Source organism: Bombus flavifrons, chromosome 13 (assembly GCF_040668555.2).
Source record: "Bombus flavifrons isolate JBK064 chromosome 13, iyBomFlav1_principal, whole genome shotgun sequence".
NCBI classification, from domain to species: Eukaryota; Metazoa; Arthropoda; class Insecta; order Hymenoptera; family Apidae; genus Bombus; species Bombus flavifrons.
In genome coordinates, this window is record NC_138454.1 from 11,962,910 (window position 1) to 11,979,352 (window position 16,443).

Consider the following 16,443-nt stretch of genomic DNA (forward strand, 5'->3'; position numbering starts at 1 on the left):
GCGCGTTAAGTTCTATGCTCAATGTGAGTCACAACCCTTGATCTTTCAAACAATACCGTGCTTATTAGAACCAAATTGAAGCGCACGCGACTCTTTCAGATTCACCAACAACACAATTCTTCGTCGAATAAAAACCACGTACGGGTGGTATTCATTGTTTTCTGCGCCCTATCAGAAGTCGCGGCGACACCCCATCTCGTCATTTGTGTACGTGTTTCGTGTTCTATGCGTCGATCGATTAAAATTGTCTCAGGACAAGTCTTTTGTTCGTCGATCTGACGAGTTTTTTTCTTTCCTAATGTTATTTTAATTATAATCAAACAAAGCCATAAATTAGCTAGTACCTCGAGTAAGGACTTGATTCATAAGGATGAATTATAGGAAGCTGACTCGCATAATAATTTCCATTTAATAATTTGGACCTTGCAACTGATTATAATCGAATAATCGCCACCCGAACAAAAATTAACGTTCATCGACATTTTTCCTTCGAATAAATGAAAAGCTAAATCCACAGAACCAATGTCTGCTCCTATATCCTTGCTTCGTTGTACTTTGCTTTTTTCGTTCTGTATATGATAGATGGTGAGGGAAATCATGTTCTGTCCTCGTCATCCTCGATTCACCGTCGTCTCTATGCTGGCTACATCAAACTCGTTAAAGTCACCGAGAACTGTCCCCGAAAATTGGGAACCGATTAGGGCCGTCCCAATTAAGGGTCGACCACCGACAGTCGTTAACGACCTTTGACTTCGTAGCCACGCAAGATTTTTCCATCTAAAATCCAGCTGACAGACTAGCGAGACGAGCAGGAGAATTGATTCTCCGTTTGCTTCAAGTTAGTTGCTGCTCCTTGGCTGCATGTAGAATGGGAAGAGAGAGAAAGATGGGCGAAGAGGGGCGTGAGGATGGGAAATCGGGGGTCAGAGGCGGGAGCACGAGCGTGTAAGGGGTTTGCGAAGCCGAGGGGCTTCGGTCCCGGATTAGCTTGGAGGGTAGTTCGTCACGTAGAGCGTGACTTCGGCCGTTTCGTTGTTTGGCACGTCGAGGTGGAACCAACGGTTCCACGGTTTTCCCCCAATTATAAAACAAACGCGGTGCACTCTGTAATTATCCAATTAGTGGATGTTCCACCATCATCGCCTGCTATCACCGTCGTTACAACCATCGTCAGATCGTCGTTGCAAACCTGCCCCCGGCTTTTCACGAATCGTCCGTTCTCTCCCCAAGCGTCTGTCGATCTGTCTGGCTGAGATTACAAAGCCGAACAAACGACTATTACATTGTACCAGTGATTCGTTATCGTTCCTCGTTGTCGACGTCCGAGTTCCTCCCGTGGCCCGTACAAGTACACCAGCCCGAGGAAACGACTCGTCGACTACGCCAGCTCTAACGGCCGTGCATCTGTGTGCATCGATGATTTTTACGTGTTTTGTGGGGCATTTGGAATTTTCCTTCGAATGGTATTATGGAAAATAATAAAAAGGAGACACGCAAATTCTTGGTATATTAGTCCTCCATTCGATCAATGAAATCAACGAAAGTCGATAAATTTTCCTTCCATTCTCCTTCCCCACCTACGATTACGCGTGTATCTCTCACGGTATAATGAAAGTTTATTAATCTTAAAGATGAAAGTTTATTTAATTAAAAAATTGCAAATTTTTGTAATTAAAACAAGGCGCGAGAAGAATTATTCGCGAATTATGAGAACGCGGCTGGAAATACCGATTCTGGGAAGATGAATTACGATCGTTGGACGATGACAGGAGCAGGAGGCGTAATCTGATGGGTGCACACGCGACAAGAAGTAGTCCGCGCGTGACCGTAAAAACAAAACGTTGTTACACGGTGTGTGATTGATTTACCGAGGGGTGTAAACGCCAGGCACACGCGTGACCTGGTCGAACGGACCCTTCGTCCAGGAAGTCGCATTCACCGTCCACGTACGCAAGGATTCTAACGTTCTCGTTAACGCGTTTAATTTCTGCGTCGAATACATTTTGCCATCTGAAATGGTCCATCTGAAATTGACATTTGTTCCAAGACGATCGAAGATCGACGCTGGACACGGAGACATCAACGTTGTTTAGATAATGTCTCGTGGAGACTCGACAAGATAGAAAATTTGAAACGACGATCTCTCAAAACGAAATATCGTATTTTGTTACGATCGGGCGAATCACCGGACCAACCATTACAGGGAGGGCAGGCTATTACAGGAAGGTGTAGAAAAAGCCGCGGCTCATTTACAACTGTATTTCATGAATCTTCCTAGTACCATGGGTCAAGCACATGTTATGGAGCAAGCAAGTCGAGCAAGCGGCTAAAGTAAAGCGAGTCAGCCAGCCAACCAAGTAGCAGCAAGCAAGCAAGCAAGCAAGCAAGAAACAAGCAAGCAAGCAAACGCTTCCTAGGGGATGAAGCTGAAAGGAGGAGTAGGAGGCGAAGGGGTAGGAGGAGGAGAGGGTTGGTCTACGTTCGTTCGTCCATATCTTCGTCCAGATGACAGGTGCAGAGGCCCCTCGTTAGACAAATTAAGCTTCGTTCTTGGCCTCCTGCCTCGATGCCATAGCGTCTACTACTCTCTACGGCTTTGTCCGTCTGTCTCTATTCCATCCTCGTCTCTCCGCGTCTCTGTGTCTCTGTCGCGCGCGCGCGCGTCAGCTCGTTCGGGACTGGTTTCGAGTGGACTGCAAACACTCGTGCAGCCAGCGGTAGCAGAGCCTCGAATCGCGCAGACACCGGGCGCAAGACCAAGAAGAACCGTCCGGAATCGTGGTGCTCGCTACCACCAGCTATCCTAACGGCGACGCATAGAATTCCTTTCGAACGTTCCTCGCGAATCGACGGAAGCGAATCGCGTGGCAGGATCTTCTTCGTGGAAGGTTTACGAGGCACAGATGAAACGACGATTTCTTATCACGATGACGATGACGCAGTCGTTGCGTACGTTTTTGACGTTTTCTGAAAGTTCAAGATGTCTATGATCGCGATCTTCTCGATGCGAATGCGACGGATACTTGGAAAAAATTTGTAAATTTAAGTCACTCCGCCGGACCATTTTCTTCTTCCTTTCTTTCTTTCTTTCTTTCTTTTTCTAATAAATTACCTATTACTCGATTTCCACGTAAGATTACTTGCACGAAAGCGAGTAAGTTTTAACCACGAGACGATCGAAATATATCGAAAGCAACTAAAATATCTTCGTCGTTGAGCTGTCTCAACGCGACGACCATGCGAAACTATTAGAGTGCGTATTTTCTGAAAGCATGCACGTTCACGGCGCATCTTCGGTCTCGATTCGCTGCTGGAAATTACCTCTCTGGGCCGCGTCCCATCCATCGGCAACGAGGTGTGCCGCGTCTATTTACGAGCTTCTCTCTTTCTCTCCGCCTTTTCTCTGTCCCTCGCGGAAACTGGCTGCCGCTTTCACGAGATATTACCTGTAATGTCCGCTGCATCCATTACGCGTCATTATCCATCCATTAGTCGTTTTCAGATCCGTAAAACGGACGGTTCGAAAAAAGACGCTTAGACGCTTCGATGCGCGGAACGGGCCAGCCTCCTTCTCTTTATCTTCCGCCACGGGAATATTCCCTCGAACGTCCTTCTCGCTTATCTTGAAATTATTCTGAATATTTATTATTATTCTCATCTTATGGGAAATGGTTTATCGTAAATATACAGAACGGTATAAGACTTTAGAAAATTCTCGATAATCTACTCTTAACAACACGCTCGTTCCATCAATTGACCGTAATTTAAAAAAGATAATAAAAGTAAACGATGAGAGGCGATTAGCAGACGAGCATTTAGCGACTTTACAATTGATATGTCAGCGACTACAAGCAACTCGACGGTAATTACGGGTTGGACCGGTAACGAGGACACGTGTTTTCCATGGAAAAACTTCGATCTCGAAGACGAGTCGAACAAAGCGATCCAGAAGGATGAAGTAGGAGGAGGAGGAGGAGGAGGAGGACGAGGGAACAGAGGCTTCTTCTCTAAATGCTCGTTCACCCTCGCCTATTCATTCTTCACGTATGTCTACTACCTGCGATACAGCCTCCCCGCCATTAACTATAGGATCCATTCATCTTCGAGAGCATAGGTGAACTTGTCCTCGCGATCTCTTCAGACACTCGATGATGCCCGCGCTTTGGCTCTCTTTGGACTGAAACTTCAAAGCCTGCTCCTTTCTCTCAACGGAGACAGAGAAAAGGAGAAAGAGAGTAGGCAAGAAGTAGGCAAAAAAAAAAAAAAAAATATGCGTTTTATTATCAGAAGGTTTCCTTCTTCTTCTTCCAGTACATCTTTTACCATCTAATTCATCGTAGATAGATTTACTTCCGTGCCTGGGAAACGGAGGCAAAAGACTCGTCGATTAAGCTCGTCGATTAAAAATAACGTTGAAAATTCTTTTCACAAGAGTTTCTCTAATTTAGCAAAGAATTCTGAGTGGAGTCGAGTATGTGGTTGATTGAAAATTCGTACGAACCACGGGGATAACGATACGCTCGTGCTCCCATAGCCCGGCAACAGGGACAGATACGGTCTCTGTTTTCCATGGTGTGGGACTGACGGGCGTCACTGGCAGCGCCGTGGCTAATTTCCCCGGCATTGAACCGCATTGTGCTCTAAATCGGTCTTCCCGCCTTCGAAAACCCACCCCCTTCGCAACCGCATGGACAACCTACACCGTATCTCTCTGTAGGATCGTCCAAGTTTATTTAGTTTTTTCTTATTTCGCAGTTTTCCTTTTATCGGAGAAATCGTAGGCAATTTACTCTTCGTCTCGCTCTAGATTCATACGTCCGATAAATTATCTCTTATTCGGTTTAATAAGATTTCTCGCGAATTTGGCTGTCTATGGTAATTTCGATAATAAGCTGCGATCATCTTATTGACTCAATTTTGCCCTATCTCTTCGACTTTCGATCATTTACAGGAGCCTGAAGAGAAAAAAAGAACGACATTCGGCGTTTCATCGATTTAATAATCGTAATTACGAGAAAATGGACAATTTCTCGTTCAACTGTTTACCTTAAAACGTCGAGCCACGCGTCGAGTTGCGAAGGCGTCAAGTTTTCAAAATCGAACGATTCTTGATATTTCACCAGTACAGTCAGCTCTAAATAAGCTTTTCAGCGTGTTTACGGCAATCTGCAGCCGCCGATCTCGCCTGAAATTATAAAAGAACAACGAAGAAAAAACGAGAAAATTTCATGGTCGAAGCGTGCAGGATGCGCGAGGCCAGAAGAAAAGCGAATTAAGTCCGGCTAGAGTGGTAGATTTAATCGCGCTATTTTTTACCTCGCGGAGGAGCACGGGTGAAAAGTCGTGAATATCCGCGAGGTGTCAGCGAGCCGCGGCTCCTTCTTCACCACCGGTAAGAAATCGTGAAACGGGTTGAGGATGCGTGGAGTGGCGAACCGGAGGGGTAGGATGAGAGAGCGACTCGACGTCGAGAGGGATCCGCCCTCTCGTCAAGGGTCCAGCCAGTAGACAGTCTCACTAATTACGCCGCGCCTCATTAGCGTGGAAGCCTGGCAGTCGCTTAAGGACACGTACGACGAGTCTTCTTCGGTTTCGTCAAAGATACAGATTTCTTTTTCCCTTTTCTGCTCCTTCTTTGCTCTACCCTCCCTCTGTCTCGGTTCTTCCTCCTCGCTCTTCGTTCATTCTTTCCTTTTTTTCTTCTTTCCTGTCTTTGCTAACGGATGAGAGGAGAAGGCAAGTGAAAGGGGGGAAGGCACAGGTCCTTTACCGCGACTCTTCCTCGCTCGCTGACACTGAAATACTAAAAAAGAAAAAAAAAAAAAAAAAATATTAGCAATGAGAGAAATCCTCTTGTTGCCGCGACGCAAGAGTTCGAAGAGCACGGGTGTCCGCGCAGAGATCCGCGGGGTGGAAATTGCGGTATGTACGTGGAGAAGTACGTGGTTTCTTGGGTAAAATTGGGAACGATAAGAGCGAGCGTTTTTCCTTTGTGGCGAAGATTTGTGACGGTCGTCGAGGATAATTTATAGGGACTGTTGGACAGATCGCCGATACTTGGTATTTAACAAGCACGTTATTCAGATTTTCGCAGATAATTGGCTATTTTTAACGTCGACGATTTTTAAGGAAATTCTAAATTATCCTATTGGAATATACTTAACAAAGAAATTCGCATGATTATATTGAAAATTATCAATGTTATATAAGTCTTTATACGCATCAGGGATTAAACGAAAAATTTCCTCATCCTTCGATGCAATCGGAGCAATCAAAATCGTTAAGGGACACAGAAGGGGCGTTTGGGATCACTTTGATTATCAATTCTTCGCTTGACCAGCTTTGGTCCACCAGGATCGTCTGACTCGAGGCAATTCTCTCGGCGAGCGTGAAACTCTATTAGAGCCAGGAGGGCCAGCAGCTACGGTACCGTTTCGATTTGTTCCTGTGAAGGGTACGTGCGATTTCTAGTGGCTAATAGAAAGGCTGCCCTCGACTCTCTATAGTTACTACGAGGTGGAGGAGGCAGGGGTCGATTCGTTTGGTCTTTTACTTAAAGCCAAACCGACCCCATATTCGTTTATATGATCGATATTATCGGACCATCGGTTGCCTGTTTAATCGGGCAAATGTCCGATTCGTAACTGTCCGATACTACTTAATATTTCACGCTGATACTGCAATGCTCTCTGTTGCATTGCTTTCTCTGACTTTTGCAATTCCTAGCGTAATCGCGTACAAGGTAGAATATTTTTCTTTCCAGTTATCGTACCTTACGATATCTGAAATTCCGAATATATTCAGAATATTCTTTTGTAATATGTAGCGTTGTTTCTTCATTTCTGTTGCGATGCATATTTGTAAAAGATGTCTAAAAAGTCTGAGGCTCGTGGTACTATAGTAAATAATTTTGCCACGACAGAAAGCAATTTAGAGCGAAAGAAAGAGGAAAAGATATTTTCGCAGCGTTACATCTATTTTCCTCGAAATTCTCGTTACGTTGACTTCCGGGGCTAATTGAAGAGTCGAGGACCGACACGTCTGCTCGTATTACGTTCCCATGAGCTAACCGGGGACGAAGGTCCTCTATCGTTCGTAAGAAAAAGAACGGCCGCGAGAGAATTTTCCTTTCTTTTTCGGATCACCTGAATGGAGGAGCCTCTTTCACATAATAAAAGTAAATGATGCGCATATCCTACGTTCCCCGGCCAGCCAAAGAAAAGATACGTTGTTTTGTCGAGGGATCATCGTCGATACACCTGTGCACTAACTTCTAATTTTCTTCTCTTTACTCTCGGAAATAACTTGAATGCGTGTAGTTTTATAGAAGAAAATCTTTACCTTCTTCTGCGTAATTTTTTAATCAAAGTAAATTTTTTCTTCCACTTAGAATTCATAATATCCAATTTCTCTTTCGTAGTTTTTACGTTGCGTCCTGAAAGTAATAAGATCATATTAATAACGAACGATAGATACTTAATAACCCTGCCATTAGTACCCAGTAGTAACTTCTAGATCCTGACGTACTAAATCGTAAATTACTCGTAACTGTATCAACGAACTTATTTATGTATATCCGAGATCTGAAAGCAGTCGTCGGACATAGAGCACAGGCTGTTTAAGTTTCGAAAAAGGGAGCAACCTTGTACTTTGACCCTTGAAGTGAAAGTGCATCGGTCGAACGTGCGTTTAAGCGACACAGTCCGGTAAGAAAATTCGCGTGGCCTTCCTCGTGGGATTTCTATTCGGTCCTTTTCCTTTTCTAGCTCTCGTTCCAATTAACCTTGAGGCCACGAAGCGGCTACGAGCCTTTCGCCTCGCAGGATGCGAACGAGAGCATAAAGGGGGCAGTCGAATGAGATTAATTCAGAAATGACGACGAGTTCTTGTTGCCTCCCTGCGTACGCGCGATTATATACGACGGATGTGCACGCAGAGAGAGAGAGAGAGAGAGAGAGAGAGAGAGAGAGAGAGGCTGGTCGACTCCCTGAATATATGTGCAAACACGCTTCGTAATACCCTTCTTTCTACGGTGATTTTGCTTTCATTCCTTGCTTTTTCATATCCTCTTTTTATTGCTTTTTTCATCTAGTTTCTAGTGTTTTCGTTTTAAATGTTTTCCATATATATATTTTTTGTTATTGTTTTTAACTGCTCTTTCTTTGCTGTGTTATATATGTCGGAGATGAAAGGACATCGGAGTCCTCCCTTTGGAACCCCGGGAAAATCCCTTAACACCGTAATCTAGATTCTATCATAGGCGTAATTAAACAATTGTCGTCTTTCGATTCGATTGTATTTGTTCAAGATTTGTGATAATGAGCTTGGGCTCGAGGCGATAGCCAGTCGCCGAACGTAGCCGCGGTCACGGGATGAACGCTTTGCCTAACAAAGGTATGAAGTAATTCTATAGCTCTCCTTAAAAGAAATATCTCTGCGTCTCCCACTAGCAACTTTCCCTCGAGGGCGGCTAGCATCTTTTCTAACCACCGATATGGAGATTGACCAATTAGCAGCAACGTTAATTTCCCTTACTTTCTGAACGAAGACTATCCTCGACGAATCCGATGATCTCGTGTCCTTAGACACACCCCATCATAGTTTTCCTCTGCAGCATCGTCGCGACGAAAAGTCATTCTCTCGCGAGATCGTATTAGCGACTTACTTAGCGTCTGTACGCTCGGTGGATATTCCCCGTTTTAACAAAGAGTCCGACTTAGATTTTGTGGGCACGTTCATCCATCACCCCGTCGACCGCGGATTCGTTATCGAACCTAGGATCATTATCATTAGTTTCTCGAGTGTCTAATTGCCGCGGTTACTTGTCCAATTCCATAATAATCGTATCTGCACTAGTCAATGTCTTCTCTATTGCTTATCGACAATGCGTAAACCAAACGACGATTCGTTTCTCGCCCCTAATCCTAATTCCAATGTAAACCCGACATATAATTAAGTAGTGTTTTTTATAGACGTTCACTTCGTTCGCTCTCGTTGTTTTTTTATATAAAACGCAGTTTACGCAATGAACGCCTTGATTCTGGTTTATAAAAGGTTCGATTCTCTTCATCGTCGTTTAAAGATCCTCGAAAGTCGCATTGGCGATTGTTCAACTGTCATTGTTGCATCTCCATTCGTCAGTCATTTTTACTTCCTCCCTTTTTTCACGCCACGTAAATTACATTTGCGTTTCTGGGTCGCGCGATTAACCGACAGAAACGAAAATCAATCGTGGCGTGTTTGCAACGTCGAGAATTCGACGAATGAAAATGTTTTCCGCTTTTCTCTCCCGCCTTTCCCTCGCCTGCCGACTCGCCGATATTTTTCTCTGTCCCGGAATCGGGGCTTTTCGTCGTTCCTCTTTCTCTTCTCCTCTCTTTCTTTCGTTTTTTACCTTGGCACCGTTTCTTCGCGCTCGGTTGCCTCGAGAACCCGCTCTACGCGCGTTTGTAATATCAAGAAACCGCGGCGTCGGTGAAATCCTCGGTTAGTATCCTCGAGAACGTAAAGAAAAGGTGAGTCGGTCCCGAGGGTGCGGTTTTCCACCTCATTTCCGCGCGAACGCGGCGAACAACGGATTCTAAATCCGAAGGAACAGAGAAACTGCCCTTCTCTGTCTTTCCTATTGGATTTCTTCTATTGTACCTTGCTGTAGACATCGGCGAAGATCATCCGTCGAATCGGATTTTAGCAGGCGCCTTGACCGGTTTTTTAGACATTGTGCGGTTTTCTAGAGGATTCCCCAACCTCTTTTTAAAGATCTTTAATGCGGTAATATCTATTCGTCGTCATTGTCACCGAAGATTTTCTAAAGTATAATCTCGATGATCATTCTTTTCCAAATTTCATCCTGTATGCAACCAACGTATTATTTGAATTCGTACGATGTTAATCAATTTGTGTATCATCCAAGTACCGGTGTTTCCTTGTTCGCTGAAAATGAATTTTATCAAATAGGTGTTACAATTTTCGTTACCAAATTGCTTTAAGACTTTCACTTTTATGCAAACCTTATAATATACAGGTGTAAACACGTCATCTCTGTAGAAATCAATAGATCATGGTCTAGTAGATTGTAGACGGTCAATAGATCGAAGGAAGAATAAGAATTGCAGGCGCTTTTAAAGTGGGTCCCTTTCTTCCTTTTCATTTCGGATCGGAAGTGTAAAAGGTTCTCCAGGCTTAAGTGGCCGGATCCATGACACGTTTTGATTCCTGCGGAACGTATCAGGTTTCGGAACGTACGGTGGCCGTGTTCTTCTCGGTTAGGGAACGATCTCGTTTCTGAACGTGTCGACTTGTTGACCCATCTACCAGCCACTCCCGAAGGATCCGATTTCACCGACGTTTCGAGGACTCGCGACCGTGCTGACCGTCCAGATCTGGCCGTGGAATCCTCTTCAACTGGCTTCTCTGGAATTTCCTCGGACCACCGCGTCGAATTTCGCGGTTCCGCCGAAAATTTGGATATTCTTCGCTGTTCGCTCAATCAAACTACATTTCCTCGGTTCTCCGTGTTTGGATAATCTTGCGTCTCTGTCGATTAATCTTAAAACGATGGTACAAAGTTTCGATAGTTACGTTACTACAAAATTTCAGATCTAGTCTTGACGTCTCCATCGGAGAGAAGTCTATAAACAGAACGGAGGTTCGCCGTTTCAAACGACACCTTCGCTAGGAAACCTGTCGTGTTGTCGCACGGCCACACTCTCCTCCACCTACTCCAGAGCTCTCGAAGGGCCCTTGATTTCGCAACCTGTACGAAAGTCTCGCGGCGCACAACGCGGTTGCCGAGATCGAAGGTGACGGAGACACACGGATGGTTCGCGCGTTGCCTTACGATAGGGTACGAGGGGTAGGAGAGGTAAACTCAAAGTACAGAGGAAGGGAAATAAAATAAAGAAATATAAAATGTGGAGGAAAGATCGAGATGGGAAGGAGAAAGGGAGAAAAAGAGAGGAGAGAAAGGGAACGAAAGAAGGGGATGATATCCCTCTCAGTGTGTAGCATTTGAAGGAGACGACGCTTCTCTTTGCAAGAGTAGAGATCCTGATGGGTCTCGGGAGGGGCGTATTTACAAGGAGGAGAGAGAGGAGTACGGAAGGAAGACGGACGGAGGAAAAGAGGAGAGATACGGGACGCAAAGGGGGCCACGAGGAAGAGGACGATGGGAGTGAAGCATCCTCGACAGTTCTAGGATACTCCTTGCCGGTATCCTGGGGTCCTCGCTGCACAAGGACCATCCTCTTCCTCTTCCTCTTCTTCGCGACGCACTGTTTTCCTCTCTTTTTTTCTACCAGTTTAGGTCCTTCTTCCCTCTTCTTTTCGTTCCTTTCTTCCTCCCGTTCCTTTCCTAACTTCCTCTCGTGACGTTTCTGCGCTTGCGACGTTTATACCTCCTCCTCTTCCTCTTCCTCTCCCTGTTCGTCTTCTTTCTCGTCTCCTTAACTCCGTTACAAAGCCGAGTAGCCACCTTTTCAGCGCTCTTCTCGCTTTTCAGGATCCACCGCGTCTCTACCGCAACTCTTCAGCTCGCGACCTCCTGTGCACTCGTGTGCTTCCTCCCTCGCCACAGCTCTCTCTCTCTCTCTCTCTCTCTCTCCCGCCCCCTCTCTATTCTTTCTCTTTCTTTTCTGCTTGTCTCCTCGTTCTCCTGGAACCTCCTCGGTATACTCGCGCGTCGAGCAAGTGTGTAGGATTCGATATCACCTAATCACGATCCTCGAGCGGGAACAGACTCTTCTCTCGACGACTTTTCGACGGCACGAGGGGCGTGATTGTTTTTTCTTCTGCTGTCTCTGTTCACGAGCGTTACCTTAATGGTCTTCCGATACGTCTTGTAAAAGATTCGAGGACCTTTAAACGACTTGTGGTTAGATGCTTGGTGAACGGTATTTGAGTTCATGGGATTGAGTTTGATCTCGTGTCGCATGCAATCGAACTAAAGTTTCTGAATGTGAATCATTTTTTGGTCAATCCTCTAATCTCCTATCACGTAGAAATATCAACGAAGCATAATAGAAAATGTCTATTCTTATTTTGTTTCATGTTTCGTTTATTCACTACTAGTTACGAAGCTTTAATTCTTCAGTCGTACCATATCTATTTTATTATTTCTCAGTCATATTTCCGATTTTCTATTCTATTTCGTTGCAATTAATGCGTCTCTATATCAAAAATGAAACTTACGTTCTCCCCCGCCTTCTAACGAAATAATAAAATCAACGTGGACCCATCGCGAGGACAATCACAGAAATACCAATTTGAAACTATGAAATGGTTCAAAGATCATTCAAAAACCGAGACAGCACTCGACTCGCCTCCTAATCGTCGAGTCGATGCTGTCTCTTACGATCGTAAATACGGTGGCTGTGGCTTCCGGAGGAAAAGGTAGCGTGGATGTAAACGCGGCCATAGAGGACGCGAGAGCGGCGGAGGTAATGCGCCAGCTGAGGCAAGGGTCCTTGCTTTGACTCCAAACTCACCAGTATAACTGAATGCCTCTCTATAGGCCGAGTACGTGCTTCTAAGTGCATCCTGATTTTTCGAAGCTCTTTGATTATGCCCTCTTTTTCTCTTTCTTTCCCTTCGGCTCTCCTGTTACCTTACCCCCTTGTATTCGCGTTCTTCTTCCGTCTTTCCGGCTTTACCTTCGCTCGATCTGCAAACGGAGGACGTGGAAACAGCTATCGGTTCACTACTAATGTTTCTTAAGGAAGTTATATTTTCTTATTACCCAGGAAATTTGACTCTACGATCTTTAATTGGTATAAATCTTTTAATATGCAACCTTCGTAGAATTCCTTTATCTATTCGTTTGTAGTTTCAGAATTATTTAATAAAAAAAAATACTCGTTCGCGTTATCAAATCAGATCTCGCTATCGATTTCTTAAAGCCAACTCCTTACGCCTTACACGGTGAAGCGAAGAAATCGATTTACGGATTGAAACGGGCTTTTGGACGGCTCGGGTAGCGGCTGGATCTCTTCACAGGTGCACAAGTAGCTGTGTTGATTTATTTGATAAATGAGTAGTGGATAGGGCTTTAAGCGGGCGAGAGAGAGGGAGAGCTCTCCAGCGGAGAGTCCTACAACGCCGAGCGCACTACTCTTTCGCTCCTCTGCTTTCGTTTCCTCTCTCCCTCTCTCTCTCTCTCTCTCTCTTTCGCCTTCTCGTTTTTTACCCCGACTCCCTCTTGCCTCCCTGAAATCAAACGTAGAACCAGTTGGACCGACATAGGTCCCGCGAGTGCGATTCAAACACTCTCACCGTGGGCTCCTCTCTGCTACTTTCATCGTCAATGCGATTTTCACTGCTTGTTTCTCGCGGTACACCCTGTCTCTTCGAGCTATCCGGAAACAATACTCTCCTGGAGAATACGCTTGAAATGATACGAAACTGTTACAATATGTTACACCAAGTGTTTTACAAATATTTATAATAATTTTATCAAGAAGTATTGCACATAATTAACGATACTGATCCTCTCAAGAAGATATCAAAGAAGAAATGTTCCAGAAGGGGCAAGGTCCACGTGCACGCGAGACGCGACTTGATCCAAAACGGCTGAGCAAGCAGGCCGTGCGAGCATCGTCGGAGCCAGCTATGCAGAAATCCGCGTTTTTCTTCTCTTCCTCGTGGTTCGCCAATGTTCCGCCAATGTTCCGCCGATATACCGTCTCCTCCTTCGTGGAGGACTAGAAAGCGAAAATATTGACTCTGTCAGCCGGTCGGTTCAACGTATAACGCGAAAGAGAAGCGGCCGCTGGAAGGCGGTACAAATTAGGGGCGGATATCGTATTGTTTTGGAACAATGTCAGAGGGATTAGCCAGTCCGTACACATCGAGCCGTCCACGTGAAAACGCTCCGTTTCGTTCCCCCCTTCCAACATCGTTACAATTGTACCGACACGGCTATACCGATTTATCCTGGAGAAGCCGGGAAAATAACAAAGGATCCGTCTTTCCAGTTGGAACTTCTCGCAGACGTGGCACACGAGACGAGGTCTGCTCTGCCTGTAATCGAGAAGGGATGACGATCAGCGATTCCGTCGTCGTTATCGGCGATGAATAATTAATGTCGTTAATGAATTAAAGATCACCGTGGGTTAAAGAAAGCCAGCAGCAGCGATTGACTGGTTGGCTCGTTAAATATTGGCTGCATCTTGCAGCTTCGCCAACGTGTATTGATTTCGTCGCGTCTCTGACTAGGTGTATAAATAATTTCTAATTTGAAGAACGAATACATTCCCTGAAATATGACATTGTTAACCTGAAAATTTAATTTGAAAAGATCTTAATAGTAACTTCCACCAAATCGATGACAATTGATAAGATAAGACATTTGATAATATATGAGGTGTATTGTGTTGTCCGTGATACTTGTAGCCGTGCTGTAGATGTCGCTGATGGGGTACTGCTATTTTTCTTCAAATTTAGATGCGTGAAAGAAAAATCGGACTCCGGGATTTGAACCCGGGTCCCAAAGTTCGTAACCTAAGGCGCTAATCACTGCGCTACCGTCGTCCGACGCTAGTTGGTGTCGAGTGATGGTATTTTCTGTTGAGTGCCACCACATATATATCATATATATAATCATATATATATTATATATGATTACGTAGATTGATATTTAATAGTACCTAATCGATAAATAAGTAAAATAGGAAGAAGAACGATTGGGTGAAATTTCTTTTTTCTTATCAGAGACACCGATGTGTTAAAGCGGGTGGCAAAGGCGTCAGATAAGGCACCATCGTTGATTGGATCACCGCGAGAAATCGATACCTCAGCCCCCTCTTCTCCGGTTCGGAGCTTCTCCTTCTTCGTTTCAACCTCTGTCTCCGTCGTTCCTCCGAGAGTACACGCTTTCACCCTCCACCTCCTCTCTCTCTCTCTCTCTTTTCTGTGTTCCTCCTCGTGGCCGCCGCCGTGGCTGCCTCCAATTTCCCCGTGACGGGCTCCTGGAGGATTCTCGAGTGCCCTCTCATCGCCCTCTGGGCCATCCAACCGAGCTCTGTCCGGCAGTCTCCATGCCAACACCCGCTCGATAAATTTATTGGTCGCCTCTGACACGAGTGCTTCTGCATACTTCTTTCTCCTTCTCTCTGGTACTTCGTCTTATAACGTCATCTCTGTCACGCTCGGATACACCGTTCTTGCAAGTAGGGATATTTTCTTGGCCGATGCTCAGCCACGGGACCTCGCGAAATGTCACGCGACTCTTGCATTTCGGCTTACCCTATTAACGCTGAGCTCATCTCCTCGACTGTTAACAACCGCTTTGAGCTTTGTTTCTTTCCGACGAAAGAGGATTAGTTTTCGATTGTTGGCGTTCGATTATTATTTTTAGCTATCGGAAAAAATCTCTGGTTATGAGCAGTTACGGGCAACTTAGAAATATATACTTAGATGCCGTACGCATTCTATAGGAGTAGATACGTATTTTGAATCTCATGCTGCAATAGCCATTTGTAAATTGATATGTCAAATTTCTCATTCGGATTAGATCTCATCGAATAAGTTGAGTATAGTACGGACGATGGAATAGTTCCGAATTGATACCGTGCGGCTGAGAATCACGTGACCTCGAGCTCCAATATGTCTGAAATTACCGTAAACTTTAACGTCCGATCAGTTTTACGATCTGGTTATTACCTGTTTCATATATTCTCCAATTTTCGACAAAATTTAGCGAAACATAGAAATTCAAACTTTTCGAAATATGTAGTCAAAGACGCAGCGATATAATCCACAGTACCAGGAAGCACGTACAAAACGTTCGTTAATCACGATCGAACGATGCAATCGTCGTCTAAGCCGGCGCGCAATTAAACGGCCGGCGAATTACGGTGGAGCCTGAATTGGTGGCTACTCCGCAGCTTGGTATTGGATCTCGCCTGTGGATGGGACTCGAATCAATCCGGTTCCCCCTTTGCGAAATTGTAAATAAATTAGGAGCTACGCGATCGCGAGAGTCAACACGTTACTTGCGCGCGACCGATCCCTACCTCATCTTTACCTCCCCCTTGTTCGTACGTGTGCGCCCGCTGCGTGGCGCCACACACGCGTGCCTGTGTACCGCTGCTTGCCGGTGCGCATGCGCGAACCGAGCGAGCTCATTCACCACGGTGGGCGTGCATTGCACGAAGCGGACGAGGATAGACAAGGTACGAGGGTTAGGTTTGCGGAGAGCTGGAAAGAGAAAGGGTCGAGGGTCGGGAGGAGCACATAGACGAGGGACCAACACACCGTCGTTGCGTTTATTAACGCACGTTGCACGGTGGGGTTTGCTGGCACAGCATCGGCTGTGCGGCAACCAGCCAGGCAGGGTCAAGTGTTTCTCTCCGTCCTTCTTCGATCTTCGCCCTTTTCCGTTTCCCCTCCCCCTCAGCCTCCCCGCCGACCGCTGTGTCCCACCTTCCCGCGCGCACTTTCCCCTAC

General features: G+C 45.5%; 1 protein-coding gene across 1 annotated transcript in view; it reads left to right on the forward strand.

Moving 5' to 3' along the window:
• Positions 1 to 16,443, forward strand: part of Rat1 (5'-3' exoribonuclease 2 Rat1) — a 29,638-nt gene that overhangs the window by 3,912 nt on the left and 9,283 nt on the right. The gene's annotated exons all lie outside the window — the stretch shown is intronic.